This window comes from Osmia bicornis, chromosome 8, assembly GCF_907164935.1.
Source record: "Osmia bicornis bicornis chromosome 8, iOsmBic2.1, whole genome shotgun sequence".
In the NCBI taxonomy this organism is placed as follows: domain Eukaryota; kingdom Metazoa; phylum Arthropoda; class Insecta; order Hymenoptera; family Megachilidae; genus Osmia; species Osmia bicornis.
The window spans coordinates 2960963-2979151 of record NC_060223.1 but is presented as its reverse complement, the minus strand read 5'-3'; positions in this window follow the sequence as shown (position 1 = coordinate 2979151).

The window sequence follows — 18189 nt, the reverse complement described above, 5'->3', positions numbered from 1 at the left end:
ATTAAAACAGATAACCTGAGATATTATACAAAAAGTTTCTAGTGACCTGATTACTTTAAAAATATTTACAAATATTCACTCATGTAATATACAAAATTCAGTCAATAAAAAAGACCAATATGAGTTTGAAACATAGTAACATCTAACTTCTTTCATATTTATCCATTTCATGCTGATCCTCAATATTAGTTATTTTTACAATTTCATTTTCAATGACTATACATATACACTCAGATTCTTATACACGCATATGTGGTAACTACTAGAGTGTACTTGATTATATATGTACGTATTTTCCATGGGTAGATGACTACATACTTATATTCCAGTCTTTTCCTGTGATTTTTGTATTTCCTGCAGAGGATAATGATAAGTTTGACTATTAATGGTCAATATTTTTATCTTATTAAGTAGCGCCGGATCAAAGGGGGTACAAAGAGGGCTACAGCCTCGGGCTTCACTGTCCAAGGGAATCCCACTTTAAGCCTTTCATTCACTAAGTCAAAAAATTCTAAACTTTAGAATATACTCTAATTTTGCAAATTTTGGATCTAACTGCAAATGTAAAAATAAATTCTCTCCGTTTCGACTTTTTTAATTATTAAATTGTTCAAATATATATCTTTTCAATATTTGTTCTTTAATATTGTTTATTTGTAAATCATTATTTTTCGTTACCATTAAATATTATTTAATTTTATTTAGAATAAATTACAATTTTTGAACCAAGTTTATCAACCGAGGGAACCAGCAAAGTTTTGATAGCCTCGGGACCCAGAAGTTACAAAATTGCCAAAGTTTACATACACCCTATAAATTGACTATGTTTGCTCTAATTATTTATTCTCCATCAGATTGTGTAATAATAAAATTAAGGCAAATGATAAAAAATAGCGGTACTTTTTAAACTTAACTTAAAAAAGAAACGTAATTGAATACAAAATATAATTTCGCAAAAATGTACATACAGGTGTTATAGTTGCACAAAATCATAAAAAATGTACATTCAATATTACATGAATACTTTTCAGATTCTCTATCAGCATTAATAACAGTAGTTACAATTTTCCTGATATTGATAAATTAGAAGTTTTATTTTGTCCCAGGCCTATTTTAAATGAGTATTCAAAATTCCTCATCTGTAAAATATACTTTTTTATTTTATTGTTCAATTTGTAGAAACTCAATGAAATATGTTCAATTCGACTCCACGATTGGCGTGTAGTACACAATTGAGGGGCCCAGTGTAAGAGGGTGCTTAGCCACATACAGAATTCAGTCTAATCTTTGTAACCATGGACAAACTGTCCATCAGGGATTCGGCAAAATTTCCAATGGACCAGTAGGGATCTGGAGCCTAATTAATTAAAATTAGAGCCACACTCTACAAAAGTAAAATTTTAAGTCCCTGTCCCACCCTATTTGTAATTATTGCACATGTTATTGTGACACTATGGGACTGATAATATCAGAAGATATATAGAAACCTTTAGAATTTTTGCATAAACTTTAATGCAAGTAAAATGTTTAAAAACGTAAACTACTCCCAAATAAAATATTTTATAATAAGAACAAGTTTTATAAAGCTTTCTTTGTAATCCAATCTTCAGATTTAAGCATAAAAGATAAAACATTTTCCCAAACACTCTACCTTTATATTAATAAGTGTAAATAAAATAATAGCAATCCTAATTACGCAATTTCTATCCAAAGATTATTTTTCATAAAATTAATAATATTTTACAACACCATTGTTGTAGCATAGTTCTCCCTTGCATTGAATCCCTGCTGTTATATAACAACCATTCCTTAATAATTCAGTATGTAGGTATACTTGGGATCGTTTTCTTGTTGGGATACCTATTAATTTCTAGAGGTGTGCGAGTACTCGAATTTCGAGTCGAACAATGATCGGTCGGTCGAGCCAAGTCGATCGCTTGAATTTGCCGAGCTACTCAAAATCGACGAACTACTCGAAAAAATCGAACTACTCGAATATTCGAGCCCTCGTAAATCGAAGTTTCACAAGGGCTCGAATATTCGAGTAGTTCGATTTTTTCGAGTAGCTCGCTTTTATATCAAACAGTTCGTCGATTTCGAGTAGCTCGGCAAATTCAAGCGATCGACTCGGCTCGAACAATCGAAGAAAGTTCAGCTCGGCTTGTAAATTACGAGTACTCGCACACCTCTATTAATTTCCAAAAGCAAACTTTTCTATAAGGGTTGAATATTACCTTGCCTATAATTGTGCATAGTACCGTCAATAAATGATGAATTTTCCATTCCTTATACTACAATTGCATTCCAAAATATTGCAACTTTGAAAGTAACTTAAATGTGTGTAGACTTCTGCGAACTAAATAATTACATTTTTTAACTTTTTTCTAGAAATAAAAGATGTCAGATAACTGGTGGTACAACCTAAAAGGGGGTAATTCTACATAACAAAATAAGACGAAAATGTTGAATAAAATTTTTTCATATGTGTAGGCGTTTAGCGGAGGGGGAGAGAGGGTTTCGTCTCCTCGGACGCCTTTAGTTCGAGCCGGGGAGCGCTAGGTGGCGGCGAGATAACGGTGTTCTCGTAAGCGGTCGCCCGGCATGCTGTTCGAATATATATAGAAGTTCCGAATTGCGGTATGATAGGTGTCTGGGGAGGGGATCGTCTGTTGTCAGCCCTTCTGATAAGTCTGACGGACGATCTCGAGACGAAACGCCTTTTTCGCCCCTCTCCTACATATGAAGCTTTATTTTCAAGAAAATGGACTTCAATCATCCGTCAAGTAAGTACACTTGTGTTGTACCTAAGTACTTGATTAGCGATAAGTCCTGGACCAACAGATTTTATAATATCAACTCTATTCATGTTCGTGAACATTGCTAATGTGTGTATACAATTAATTGATCATCGAAGATACAAAATATAACAAACTGTTCAGTGTACCGAATTTAAAACAATTTTTTTTTTCAATATATCAGTCCATAACATTTTATGTATTTATAAATACAAACGCAAGTGCAAATGAAAGCACGATCCGTAAAATCGAGCCAAAAAACCACATGGGTACCAGGTGAGAATTCACAGTCGGTGTCCTCGAAAACAAAACTTTTTTTTTATATAGAATCATCCTCTTCCTAGTTGTACCACCAATTACCTAAAACTCAGTACATTCATATCTTAAACAATCCTTTAGCAATATATATTTTTAGCATTAGTTTCTTATAAGTCAGACATAAAATTCGACAGGTGTATGTAAGATTTTGTAACCAACTTTAGGAGAGGGGAGAAAAAGGCGTTTCGTCTCGGGATCGTCTGTCAGACTCGTCAGTGGGGCTGTAGGACTGTGTTATTCTCGTGTGTCCTATTCTGATTGGGCCACAAAGATGCCGTTCGGGGCCTTGCAGACAGCCATGTGCCAACCCCTCCTCCTCGTGGTGTGGTCCGGGCACCGGTTTACCGGTGGCAAACGGGGCTCTGGCTGTGGACGTGAAGCGCCTGGTGGGTTGAGCTGGGACCACTCAGGTTAGCTTGATAAAAGTAGACGCGTCCTAGAATAAAACTCCTTACACGCCGACAAAGAGTCAAGTGTTGGATCTTCCGTACCCGATAACTATGATTTTGAAAAATAATGAGTTTGACAGTTTTTCCACTCCCCGCCACCTGGGTGGTGGTGGTTGTTGGGGAGTGGATGGAAAAGTTGCATATACCCGAACGGGTGAGGTGGCATGTTCGTGGTTGTCTTCGGACGCCCGAACTTACATTAAACTGTCCTATTCTGATTGTAAGTCATGTTAAGTATGTTTGTTCTTTCCTAGTTTACATGTATTTTTTTCATTTTTCAGTATTGTGTTACACTCTATTTAGAATGCTTATGTCGGTTGTTACCAAATGAAGGGGAAGTCTAAGAGGAAGTATAGCCCTGTACCCTACTTTGCAAGAGGTTCTATTTATTGTGTTACACTCTATTTAGAATGCTTATATCGGTTGTTAACAAATTAAGGGGAAGTCTAAGAGGGACTATAGCCCCGGATCCTACTTTGCAAAAGGTTCTATTTATTATGCCAAAAATATTCAATAAAAATTTTATTTACTGTTGCCCTTTTTCTCGGCGATTAAATGTTATTTAATTTTATTTAAAATAAATTTAAATTTTTGGACTAAGTTTATCAACGGTGCCCCCAAGGATCTGATAGCCCCGGGCCATAGGAACCTTAATTTGGTCGTGTCCAAAATATGCATTAAATCATTTCTTATCGAATTTACATCAAACATGCACCATTTCATATGTAGCTACATATTCCACATCACGACTAATTGTACGATACTATTAACAATGGAATTGCATCCTTGTTGCAGGAAGATCCTCAATTTATTAAAATAGGTTTGATCAGTTCAGTATTTACTTACAATTAGTTCTTGATCATCCTTAAGACATTTCTCTATTAGTACAATACATTTTCATTTACTTCATTTCTAGAGACAAATTTTACGCTTCCAACTGATTGTGAGTCTTGGTGCTTTACGACACGACATTGTTGTCGTTTTATGATCATTCTATTCTGAACAAACTTTAACAGTTGGCTGCTAATTGAATACAAAAGCAGCGCAACTGCGAACCCGCAAGACCGTTTGATGTCGCAAACGTGGCTATTTCGTTGAACTTGTGCAACGTTATTCCAAGATTTCGCTTTAGGAATCGCACTTCGTTACTTTTACGATCGTGTCTAAACATTTTCCGTTCGTTCTAATGTGCTTTAATTCCTATGTCTCGCTTCATGACTGTTTAACGCAATGCAGTGCACTTAATTCGCATCTATTTAGATACTTGTTTTAGTTCCTTTCCAGTTGTTGTATCTAAAGAAAAAGGATTCAAATTAAATTCTATAACTTGATAACTGGATTTACATCTTGATCATTAATAATTTTTAAGGAAAGTAATGTAATTGAGTGTTTGAAATAAAAATTGGACCATTTATTCTGAAAGTGACGTAAGCCCACTTTTTTAAAAAATTGGGACAACGAAAAATGAATATACTTATTATACTTCATACGGATATTAACCTAAAATTAAATGTATAATTTTGAAACAAAAAAATTTTATATAGTAGAAGAATAATTTTAAAGGAACAGTAAAATTTAAATAAAATAATTTTTAACAAGAAATACAACCGACTTCCAAATGTGCTAAAAAGTTTAAAATAATTTCTATTTCATTTATACACAACTCTATTTCATTAATAAACAACAAATTTCATAAATTTTTGCAAGTGGGATCATAACGGATATATCTCCTACTAAATATGAAATTTTTCATTGCAAACGGTACATTCCTTGCAGAGTAACGCCAAGGAATAGGTTTTCTGCTATAACAATAGTTATTAACAACAAATTCTTGCAGAGAAAACGGCGAAAAATATAAATGAAGCATTACATTTTTGCAATAAAAGTCGTTAGCAATGAATAAATGCAAAATGTCTTTTTAACGGGACCAATCGGGAGACATACTCTACAAGATGCAATGGTTTCGTTCCGATTGATCCATTCGTTTTCGAGTAATTGGTGAACATACATAAAAAAAAAACACTGATCGAATTGAGTAATTTCCTCCTTTTCCGAAGTCAGTTAAAAATTAAATACGAGAGAGCTTTATCGAATACGGCTGTCAAAAAATTTTTTTAGTTCAAAAAAAAAAAGAACTAACAGCACGCGGAGTTCCCAAGCGGTCACCCATCCAAGTACTATCCGCGCCGAACTTAGCTTGACTTCGGTGATCGGACGAGAACCGGTAGTTTTTTTTTTTTTTTTTTTTATAAACAGTATTTTTATTTTGTGCAAGATACATGTCATGGTGTACAAGGTATAAAAATATGAGTAAAAAAAAACCTAACACTAGGACTTCTTTGGATGTTTGGCATTTCGATGGCACTCACTTCCGTCATATCACATATATTTCACATATTAATATTCCTCTCGCTTATTTTCTAGGACTTAGACAGGTACTGTCCATACCATCTTTTTGCGGCGTTTGGTGAAAAAAGAGCCTCGTCGGGCTTAAAAACCAGTCGCTCCGGTCACTAAGTTTTTCTTACAACTAAGCTTAATACTACGGGGGTTTGAAGTGGGAGTGGGGCGGTTATTTACATCTGGCTATTTACATGTGTGCACTTGATTAATGCACTATGGGAGGTTCACTATTTACAGGGGGTTGTGAGCTATTCCTTAGCATAGTTTCTCTTTGGTTTGGATCCTAACTAGGTCTGTGCCTCCTTTATTCTCTTTCTCCTCCTTATTTCATCCATTTGTTGTGCGTTGCCTGCTCTCCACCATAATTCGTTCGACGTCCGGTGGAAGTCAATCACGTCCACATCTGCTATGCTCGTGTTGAATCTCATTGGGTTTCTTTGCCCTGGGGCACTTGTTTCGGTGAGCGGGATGGTTTTGTCCGCTCTATTTCGTCTCATGTGGTACAAAATTGGTATATTTTGCCCGTTCTGTATGAGGCCCTTGGAATCTATGTGAGGAAATGCGGCGATTGGGATATACCCGGTCTTCATGCATTTTCCGGCATATTCTTCGCTGCATAGCGTTATATCTTCTATGAGATCATTGCTGGATCTTCTGCATCTAATTAGGAACATCCTAATCAATTTTAAAATGTGGTTATCAATCCTCGGGATGTTTGCTGCATTTAAGAGCTTCTGGTTGCTGATGAAATGTTTGTATTCTGATTTCTGTGATCTGTACATCCTAAGGCATGTTCGCAGGCATCTCCTCTCGAAGCGTCTCAATTTCTCCATCGTGGATGCGGATATGTTCCACCAGGCCGATGGTGCATACGTCAGTATTGGTCTTATCAGCAGTTGGTAGCATATTACTTTCGCTCGTTTCGGCATGTGTTTGTTGTGGAAGAGGTTGCTGTGAGCTATTAGTGCTTTGTTTGCTTTCTCTAGTTGTGTGTCCACGTGTTTGTTCATTCTTAGTAGATGGTCCATGTGTATTCCCAGGTATTTGACAATGTTTCTATGTGGTATCCGTGTTGAGTCATTATTGTGTGGGTTTGAGAGGGATATGTGAAAGTCCTTGAGGCCTGTTCTGATTCTTTTGCTTAATTTGTCGTATGGTTTCCGGAAGATTATTGTTTCGCATTTTGTCGGATTTATTTTGAGGTTCCAAGCCCTGTGGTGCTTGTTCCTCTTTTCTACTAGCTCTTGTAGTCTTTCTTGTACCTCTCTTGTTGATTTTCCTGCTACGTATATGATTTCGTCATCTGCGAATGCTATTGAGTAGCTATTGTTGAGGTTGTTAAGGTCGGCCATATTTATGCCGCCATTGTATATGTTGAAGAGCGTGGGCGAGGACACCCTACCTTGCTGCAGGCCTTCGATTATTATGAAGCTTTTTTCTGAGCACCTGATTCCGTCTGTAACTATGAACTCCTGTCCTTCGATCATGTTATCGATCATCCTTATTAGCTTCGTGGGAAATCCTTTCTTGATTAATTTGTAGATGAGTCCATTGTGCCATATGGTGTCGAATGCTTTTTCAATGTCTATTAGACATGCTGCTACTATTTCGTTGTTGTTTAGATGTCTATGTACGTCATGAATTAATTTGTCTATTGCATGCTCCGTTGAGTGGCCGAACCTGAACCCGTATTGGTTGTTCGGTATTATCTTTTTTTTCTTGCATATTTGTTCTATTGTTCCCTTTAATAGCACCTCGAACACTTTGCTTATGTTGGGCGCAAGGTTTATCGGTCTGTAGCTAGCCGGTGCGCTAAGGTCCTTGTCCTTTTTTTTAATGGGTATAGTCTTTGTTTTCTTCCAGGCTGTAGGGAAGTAGCAGTTGTTGATTGCATTGTTGAAGATTATGGTGTATGTTTTTGTGATTTTTGGAGGTAGATGTTTTATGACTATTGCTGGTATGTCGTCGAGGCCCGCTGAAGTCTTGTTCGGCATTTTTTTACAGATTCGCTGTATCTCTACCCAGTGGCCGAAGGGTGCGTACTCGTTCTCATCCTCATCCTCGGTTATTCGTGGGCTGTGCGCTGGGTTTTGGTCCGAGAACTCAGTGGTCCTAGTGTGGCGGACATCCTCCAGTCTGTATTCTTCCACTCTTCTGTCTACTAACTCTTTAAGGCGAGATCCTTCGTTTAGTAGTGCCGGGGCGTTGACCGCCTCGAAGTGTGCTCCCAGCACATCCAGCTTCTTCGTTGGGTCATGGATTTGGTATGACCCGTCATTTCCTCGCGTCGCGGTTTCGAGGGCCCCCGCTCTTTCGATTATTGCTGTCTGTTGGTTTGAGAGTGTAAGGTTCTTGATTTCGATCCCCTCTTTCTTCCTAAACATTGCGTTAATTGTGGGGAAGAATTTGTCTGTTTTTCTGTGGTCGATATCTCTTGCTTTTTGTGCCCAGAATTTGTTTGTTGCTATGGCGAACTCCTTGGATATTTGGTATTTTATTAATCCTATGGTTGCCTTGATTGTTTTAATTTGTTCGGGGTTGTACTCGGAACGTCGTCGGTTTAGCTGTGTAATCAGGTAGGCTTTATCCTTCCTTAGTCCTGCAATTTTTTTGTTCATGTATTTGTCCGTGCTGTTGTGGGTTTTACTCCTAGGTATGGTTTCCTCCATGACTTCTTTGATGTATATATCCGTGTCACGTAGCCAATCGTCGATTTCCTCGTTAGATAGATTCCTGTTGGCCGGGATGTTCCGTTGATAGTTCACCTCTGCTGTTTCTTGGAATTTTTCCCAGTTCGTCTTTTTGTATTGGAAGCGGTATCTTCGGGGTCTGGTTTCGACCGCGTTTTCCCCCATATTACGGAGGCATACCGAAAAACTTAAGGCTTTGTGGTCGCTTTCTGCTCTTGCTACTCTTACTTTTCCGTTTACCGTATCCGTAATTGTGAGCCTAGCGTCCACAAGGCCCATGTCCAGGAACGATCCTGATCTTGGGTACGTCGGTTCCATGGGGTGCAGGAAGTTGATTTTGAATTGTGAGGCTGAGTTCATCCAGCTCGCCATGTATCTGCCCCTCTGGTTATGTGTCGTGTCTCCCCAGCTTGTATGCCTCGCATTTAGGTCCCCCGCGATTATGAAAAACACGTTCGGGTCGTCCAGTTTGAGTGCACTGCACAGGTTATTCAGTTCTTCGATAAAACCCTCTTTGTTGCTATTTGAGGCGTAGACACTGATTACGAATAATTTATTTTGTGCTGCCGTTTGCACTTTGATGCTGGTGAACTCCAGGATGGAGTTGTTTTTGGAGCTTGGGTTTGTGATTTCCTCGTATGGGATGTTTTCCCTTATTAAAATTGCCGTGCCTCCCCCGAAGGTTGCGTTGGGTCTGTCGACGCGTGTCATTCTGTATCCCTTGAAGGACATTTGGTGCTTGTGGTTTAATTTCGCCTCTGATAGCAACATTATGTGCGGTCTGTGCTTCTTTAGCGTGCTGGATAATTCGGCTCGTCTCCAGTTTGTAACCAGTGAATTTGTGTTGAGCGCCATGATTTTGAGTTCGTTGAGCGTTTGACTTTCGCCCCCTACCCTGTTTGGGTGTTTCTGGGTTGCGTCTATTGTTGTGTTTCCCGTTGGTGTATTATCCATCTTGGTGGTCTAGTAAAGTCATAAAAAGATAGTCTATTCTGTTTGCATTTTCCTGCACCATTTTGGCTAATCCTGATATTTGCTGTGTCACTGCCTGCATGATGTTTGTGGAGAAGTTTTCTAGAGTTTGTTCTAAGAGTTTCTTGGTTTCTTCGATCGTTTCATATGTGGGGGCAGTTGTCCGTTGTGGTTTCGTGACGGGTATCGTTGCGTTCCTGCTCGTTGCTTCCTGTGCGCGTGTATCGGAGTTCTGCTGTTCTTGTCTGTTTTCTGTTTCAGCGGCTTGTGCGTATGATAGTTTTTCTGTTCTTGCCCTGATGTTTGTAATTCTGCTTTCTCTTTTGGCTTTGGCCTGCTTCTTGGTCCCCATCATGACCTCCTCGGAGAACATTAGGTAGGGGCATCCTCTGTATGAAGCTGGGTGCCCTTTGCTCTTACAGTTGACGCATGCTATTTCCTCTTTCGGTGTGCTGTCGTTAATTTTGCACATGCCTGGTTCGTGCTGATCCGTGCACTTCACGCATCTGTAGGCCATGCCGCAGTTTGTGCTGGAGTGGCCTAGCCTTTGGCATTTTCGGCATTGCATAATTGACTTTTTTTTTAGTTTTTCCCACTTCACTTTTTGATACGCAAGCTTCCCAATTTGCGTCACGTTGTTGATTTTGCTTCCTGGTGCTAGCTGTACGAGGAAGTGGAAGCGCTCTGGGTTTTTCTTGTTGAAAATTATTTTGTTACACTTGGTAATCTTTGTATCCTTGTCACAGGTGCTTCTTAATTCTTCCAGGATTTCTTCCGCTTCGAAGTCACCTCTTATCCCCTTAAGAATTAGCGAAATATGTTTTTCGTTCTTGGGTGTAAATGTGTAAAAGGGCTTATTTGTCTCTCTGATGGCCTCCTTGATTCTCTCAAATTCCGCCGTCGAGTCTGCGAAGATTGTGTTATTATTTATGCTCGTTTCCTTTAGTCTGAACACGTCTTTGCTTATACTTTTCGCCGCTAGGCACCTTGCGAGCTCTCTGATTGAGCAGTCAGCTACGTGGATCGGGGGGGGTTTTTGGGATTTGGATTTGGGGTTGGTGTATCCCTCCGCCTGGTTTCCTACTCCTTTTTTTGCGTGCCGTATCCCGGAGACTCCTGGAGTTGGCGACCATGGTCTCTCGCCTGTTCCTAGCTGGGTGTGTGTTTCCCCCGTTGCTTCTTGTCGGTTCTTCGTGATGGCCTTGCCATTTCTCCCTCCCTCAGTCCAGACTTGCTCTTCGGGTTGGTCGTTGCGCATCTCTTCTTCCCTTTCTGCGCCGAGCACGGCTGATTCTCCTACGTGTTTTTTCAATTCCGCGCTGCCGCTGTGCTCCTCCGCTGCGCGTTTGCGAGCGCTGGTTAGGTTGGGTACTGCCCTTGCTTTCTCGTATTTATCCGCTAGGGCTTGTGCTTTAGCGAACATAGTATCGATGCTCGTTGCGTTTGAGCCGTCCGTACTATTCACGAACTTTTTCAGTTCTAGCGCTATTGCTCTGTTGGTCATGCGGTTTGCGGCCTTACCGTGACCGCTGCCTCGGCTGCTTGCGTTCTGCGCCATGATGGCTGTCTATTTCTCCGTGTACCGGTGGCGGCGCTTCTGCCTGCCCTTGGCACCGTAAAGGTAGGGGGCGCTCCCCCCTTGTGCGTATGGACGCCTGTCTAACCTCACTTTTGTACTTTCTCTTTTATATATATTTAACTTTCCTGTATAGATTGCACTTTGTGTGATGTAGGACACTCTTTGGACTGTAAAAGTACCGACACCACTATTTGAACACATGTATACGTACTAAATCGTGCTCACACTGTCACAAAAGTAAACTTTTCCGCTCGGTTTGTCGCACGTCTCAACGCATCGACGGACGAGACGGCACCACGAGAACCGGTAGTAGTCCTAAGTCGTATGGCCGTTAGTTGAAAATACAGACTTTATTAGAGCAGAAAATGGTTAAAACCCGAAGAAATATACAGGGTAATTTTCTCGCAATCGGACACAAAGGAACTGGCGACAGCACCATGACTGCACCATGAAGAGGTCCGCATCGTCCACCACGAGAACCGGTAGTGGTCCTAAGTCGTATGGCCGTTAGTTAAAAATAGAGGGTTTACTAGAGGAGAAAACCGTAAAAACCGAAGAATTATACAAGGTAATTAAGAAAACAGTTAGTTGTTCATATCCGTGGTATTCCATTGCAATTGCGTAAAATAAAAATGTGATTAATACAGATGTATTTCCGAAAATCTGTCAAATGCGATTCGACTGAAATTTTTGTAGATAGCCTCATTTTACATAAAAAAATGTTTGCGAGAAGGATTTTTGGCGACAATCAACGTGTTAACTGACATAATCTTCAATATGTCTCTCAGACGTAAAAAATCATGATGTGTCATGAACAATTTATAATTAAAAAAAATGGACTTATAGATACCACTTTCAAAATAAACGGTCTAGTAATACAGTACACCATCGAACGTTGCATAATTAGACTAAACAAACTAATAACAATTAAAAATTAATCTTCATGATTTTGTAAATTAAGAAAAAAATGTTAATTTCTTCTTCAACTTTTTTTGTAGTTCCTTTTATTTCCTTGTGATCAGTGTCCAAAGACGTCAGTGTTCAGCAGACTTATTGTTAATAACAATCAAAAGCTTTTATTATCCGACTTCAAAAAGGAGGAGGATACTCAATTCGATGTGTATATGTTTTTTTTTTACTTATAGCTTCAGTTCACAATTTTGATAGATTTTGTTTTGGAAGATGTGATTCCTAATAATCATTTATACTTTTTATTACGAAAATGTAAATTTCTTTCTATTGCATTCATTAGCAGATGAAAAAATACTTCAAATGATCTTGAAAATTAATAATGTGATAAAATTCTATTTTACAAATGTATTTTTTTCATCTGCTTCAAAATGTAATAGAAAAAATACACTTTTCCCATATTAAAGACACCAATGATCTTGAGAAAACAGAGAAAAAATAACTTTATAACAAAATTTGATTTCCAGAATATGTACTCCATCATTGAAGTTATTCAATTTATGTTATGAACATTTCTCGTGTCATAAAATACGAAGGAGATACAAGTGGTCTCCTTTAGCTGAGACACCCTATATATCTATAATATCACAAATAAATCGAAGAAATCCTTTATCCCTATCATTTTAATGTTCCCACTTTCGCAACTGAGGCTCTTTTTTCCAGGAACTTCCAACGACTTCTACTACTATCAGCATCATGATCCAGTTTCTAGTACAGAAAATACATCACCCTCAGGAGCTTGTAAATCAGGTCCGTTATCGTTAAATACAGTAATTAATATCTTTATACTTCATTTTAATTCATTAAAGCCTGTCACATATCTGTCTTTTTGTTTCATTGGTAAGTATAGTAGGCGCTTGCTAATTCCCCGCCATATAATTAGGGACGCCTCGTGTTCGCATTAGAGGTGTGCGAGTACTCGATTTATTCGAGTACTCGAATTTCGAGTCAAACAATGATCGGTCGGTCGAGCCGAGTCGAGCGCTTAAATTTGCCGAGCTACTCGAAATTGACGAACTGCTTGAAACAAAAGCGAGCTACTCGAAAAAATCGAAGAGAGTTCAGCTCGGCTTGTAAATTACGAGTACTCGCACACCTCTAGTTCGCATGCATTTTTCGAAACAGAATAAGTGTGGAGAATGCACGCATGCGATTGACGTTCGATAATTCCCTGTTTCTTACCACCTTCTCTGCCTGGGTATGTACCGTTTCCAGTCCACTCTGAATTTTTTGCTCAGTTTATGTTTGCTATTAAGAACAGCGGACCATAGAGAGAGACACAAGATCAATGTAAAATTGTATTTCATATCATTTTCATTTCTTAAATTTTACTGTTCCTTTAAAAATCATTCTTCCAATATATGAAACTCTTTCGTTTAAAAATTATACACTTATCTGTAGGTGCATATCCTTGTATATGTTTTGTAAGTTTGGGTCATAATTAATCCAAACTCCCCTGTTCAAGGGTCAGAAAATTGATAATCGCGTGACCAGGCCTTTAGCCGCTGATGCAATTCAATTCGTGTCGCAGGGAACGTTAAACGTGACCGACTCGAGAGCCCAAACAAGGAGTTATCGAGCGCTTACCGTACATTGAACACTATTATCTTTTCCGTTTCAAAACTGACCCAGCATTTGTTGAGTGAAAGTACATTAATTGAGATATAAATACATAATACCGTTGTGTAGGGGTTGGTGGAGGGGTAGAGAGGGTTTCGTCTCCCCGCACGCCTTTAGTTCGGGCCGGGGACCGCTAGGTGGCGGCGAGATGACAGTGACAGTGTTCTCGCAAGCAGTCGCCCGGCATGCACTTCAAATATACAGGGTGTCCCAGAACTGGGATAGGACCCGTGGAGGGATGATTGCTGAAGTCATTCTAAACAACTTTTCCTTTGCCAAAATGTTGGTTAAGGCTTCGTTTTCGATTTATTAACGAAAACACTGGCCAATCAGAGCGCGCCTTTAGCGCGGGCCGAACCACAAGAGTGTTGGGTATGCTCTGCATTCAAACCGTGGTCGTAATCAAGTGTATCGGCACCACGTCGGTGTAATAGGATTCGTAGTTCATGAGCAACCAATAATTCGATACTATTAGATATTCCTTCCTTGTTTTATTTAATTTACTATTCGATACAACTTTTGCCCAACGAATTCTATTATACCGACGCGGTGCTGATGCACTTGATCACGACCACGGCTTGAACGCAGAGCATACCCAACACTCTTGCGGTTCGGCCTGCGCTAAAGGCGTGCTGTGATTGGCCAGTGTTTTTCGTTAATAACTCGAAAATGAAGCCTTAACCACCATTTTGGTAAAGGAAAAAGTTGTTTAGAATGACCTCAGCAATCATCCCTCCACGGGTCCTAAACCAGTTCTCGTTAATAACTCGAAAACGAAGCCTTAACCACCATTTTGGCAAAGGAAAAAGTTGTTTAGAATGACCTCAGCAATCATCCCTCCACGGGTCCTACACCAGTTCTGGGACACCCTGTATACAGGGTGATCCTTTCGCTATCGGGCACAAAGGAACTGGCGACAATGACTCCCTTGACCGCACCATGAAGACACACAGGGTCGTCTCGGCCCGGGGAGGGCCCCGCTGGCACGTGACAATACGGACCTCTTTATTGTCGCCAGTATTCCTTTGTGTCCCCTAGCGAGAGGATCACCCTGTAGAAGTTCAGAATTGCGGTATGATAGGTGTCTGGGGCAGGGATCGTGTGCTGTCAGCCTCATTGACGAGTCTGACAGACGATCCCGAGACGAAACGCCTTTTTCTCCCCTCTCCTACAGTTTTTGTCTATGCACATATTGCAAAAAGTTATGTACATAGGTTATTACGAAACGACTAAATCTTTGAAATTTAATCGAAAAGAACAAATACTGCACAAAGAAAATGATAAAATCTCATTTTTCTTGCATATTTCGAAATGTTCGTTAAGACAATTGAGTTAAGATGGTTTGAGTTTTGTGCGTCGATTAAATGATGGGAAGATGTTCTAAGGAATATGTTGTGCGAACATCGTACAACATACTTCCCAAACCTAAATGATATTATCTATTTCACACCTAGCTTGTGTGATGATGTAGTCCATTGCTTCTTGATTATAAACCTGTAAAGTAACTTCTCTAATTGTTAAACTACTTAATATTTTGGCACACTATGTTTATGAAGAACATTTTCCTCTTATTAATCCTTATTCTATGATTTATTTTCTATGTACACACAAACAGTTACTGCATTGCCTATAATAGTTATTGTATTTTTATTAAATATGCAGTCAGTACAGCGCAGGATCGACGGGGCTTCAGCTCCTGTCCCAGCTTTCAAAGGGGCTCCATCTAAATCTTTTATTTACTATAGCAAAAATTCCAAAATTTGAAACCTACTATAATTTTGCCCATACCTAATTGTTACTGTAAAAATAAATCCTCATAAAGAATCCCGTACACATCCTTATGGAAATTGAATTTCGGTCGAAATGTCTGAAACTTTCAGAAAAGTTAGTTCTTACCATACTGATCAAAAGTCATAATGGACACGGAGTCCAAAAAGATACGTATGGTTAAAAGTCGAAAAAATGGCTTTTTGAGACTAGATCACTGTATTGGTTACGCAACACCAATAAAGTGTGCATACGCGCGCGCACGTGTGTGACTGTGTGGGTGGGTGCGTGCGTGTGTAAGCGTGGTAGGTTATTAAGTTTCTGGGTCAACAATAACTTCGTCAAGATCCATGTTTTAAATATTTAATACGCTTTGTAATAATGTAATTGACGGGTATTTAATATTATTTTCATAGCATTTCATTATTTTCTGTGCTTCCTCAGTTTATAAAACAGCACTTGACAGAGCTATGCTTATGCACACTTTATTGGTGTTGCATAACTTATACAGCAATCTAGTCTTAAAAAGCCATTTTTTCGACTTTTAACCATACGTATCTCAAAAACTGGTCATTTTTGAACTCCGTGTCCATTATGACTTTTGATCAGCATGGTAAGAACTAACTTTTCTGAAAGATTCAGACAATTCGACCGAAATTCAATTTCAATAAGTTTTGAAGCAAGTTTATCAACTAAGGAGACCCTGGAAGGTAGAATAGCCTAGGATTTCAGAAATCTTAATATGGTCCTCAGTCAGAATATATGGTAGTGATACACAAAGTATCCCTACAATGAAAACTATATTTTCTATATTTTATATTTTTGAATTAGTACATAAGAAAGGAGGTTCTATACTATAATTAAAATTCATTGTTTTAATAACTTATATAATTAGATATTGTTATTACGTTGTATGAGGTGCATCAATGAAATATTCAATTTATTGTTATATTTTGTTTTAAATAAATTGTTTTCACATTTTTTTCATTATATAAGTATCATCTTTTAAAATTTTTTCATGTAACGTTATTAACATTTAGAAGTCATTATATAAATTTCCAAAATTTTTGAAAAATGTAGTGGAGTTATAGTTATGCTGCACAACGTGTTAGTAATTATATTGACATACGTGTAATCGTATATTCTACATCAACATTAGTAGTAACAAATACAAAGAAACCACAATACCTTGTCACTTACAACAATCGAAAGTGCGTAAAATAGTTCTACTGGAAGAAAGGTATTCGTACATTATCATACATTCGTACAAATATTATGATTTTTGTAGAATAATCCTTTTCACGAATGAAAGCTTGCAATTTATCTGACACAAAATGGATTAAATTGTTAATAAAATCTTATATTGTTCCATTCCATTGTCAAGATTTCTTTAATTATGTTCTTGTTATTTTAAATGATGTTCATTAACCATTAATTAGCATCACCCATCGCTCAAACGTAAAGAAAACAAATTTTTAGTTTGAATTAAAGAAAAATTGCATTGTGTAACTTAATAATTTAGTTTCGATAATTAATTAGAGCAATGAACAAGTAAAAATTTAACTATTTATTCAATGAATAACTGATTATTAGATGTATGATGTCACTTATGTCACAAATACACATAATGTTAATTCGTTTTTCAAATTCCCACTTTGTATAAAATAAGGTTTCTGGATGTAGCGGAAGTAGAATAGAGGGGCGGGGATGTAACTAACGTATGACATGTGTTGTACACCTGCTAAAGCCTTTACCTGGGAAACCTGCTCCAAGCTTTATTTTTACTCGTTCTAAGAACCTCATAAATTTAATTTTAACTGTTACTTATCACATGTAAAAATAAGTCATAGTACACACTAACAACCAGAAGTGAGGGACTACTTTGTTCAAAATTACATTTTATCATTTAAGTGAAAAAATAATTTCAATGGATATAATTTTCTAAAGAAAATTAGACCTAGCATGAAGAAGTGCATCATTTACAAAGAGTCATTTGACGAAGACTGGATGCAGTTCATCAAATGTCAAGGTTAACCATGTGCTGAATATAGGGATCAAGAAAATATTAATCATTTCATTTATAATGCTGGTTAATATAAATTTGGAATATAAGTTATCTCTTATAATACTTACTTAAATACTTACTTTTGCTAACATTATTGATCACTTATTATTCGACCTAAAAATCTACTAACTTTTCATTTGCTTCAAGCTACAATTGTATTCCCCTTCTTTTATTAAGTTTCATTTGTACTACAAATTATATTTTATAAATTTAATAATATTTATTAAATATAGACTAAATTTGAATTTGCTCTAATATGTAACATTATCAGCATAACTAGGTAGGGGCCAGGATGAGCCTGGTCTCCTAAAAATCTGGGCTACCATCTCCCCAAAAAGATAAACCTTCATCATTCTAAAATTTGAAAACTTCAAAATTCAAAAATTACAGATTTTAAAACTTTTATAATTACAATGTTCAAAAATTTCAGAATTTCAAAATTTCAAAATTCCAAAATTCTAAAGTACCGAAACTTCAGATTTTCGAAATTCCAGAATTTCAAATTTTAGACTTTCTGCATTCCGGAATTCCAAAATTTCAAAATTTCAAAATTTATAGAAGA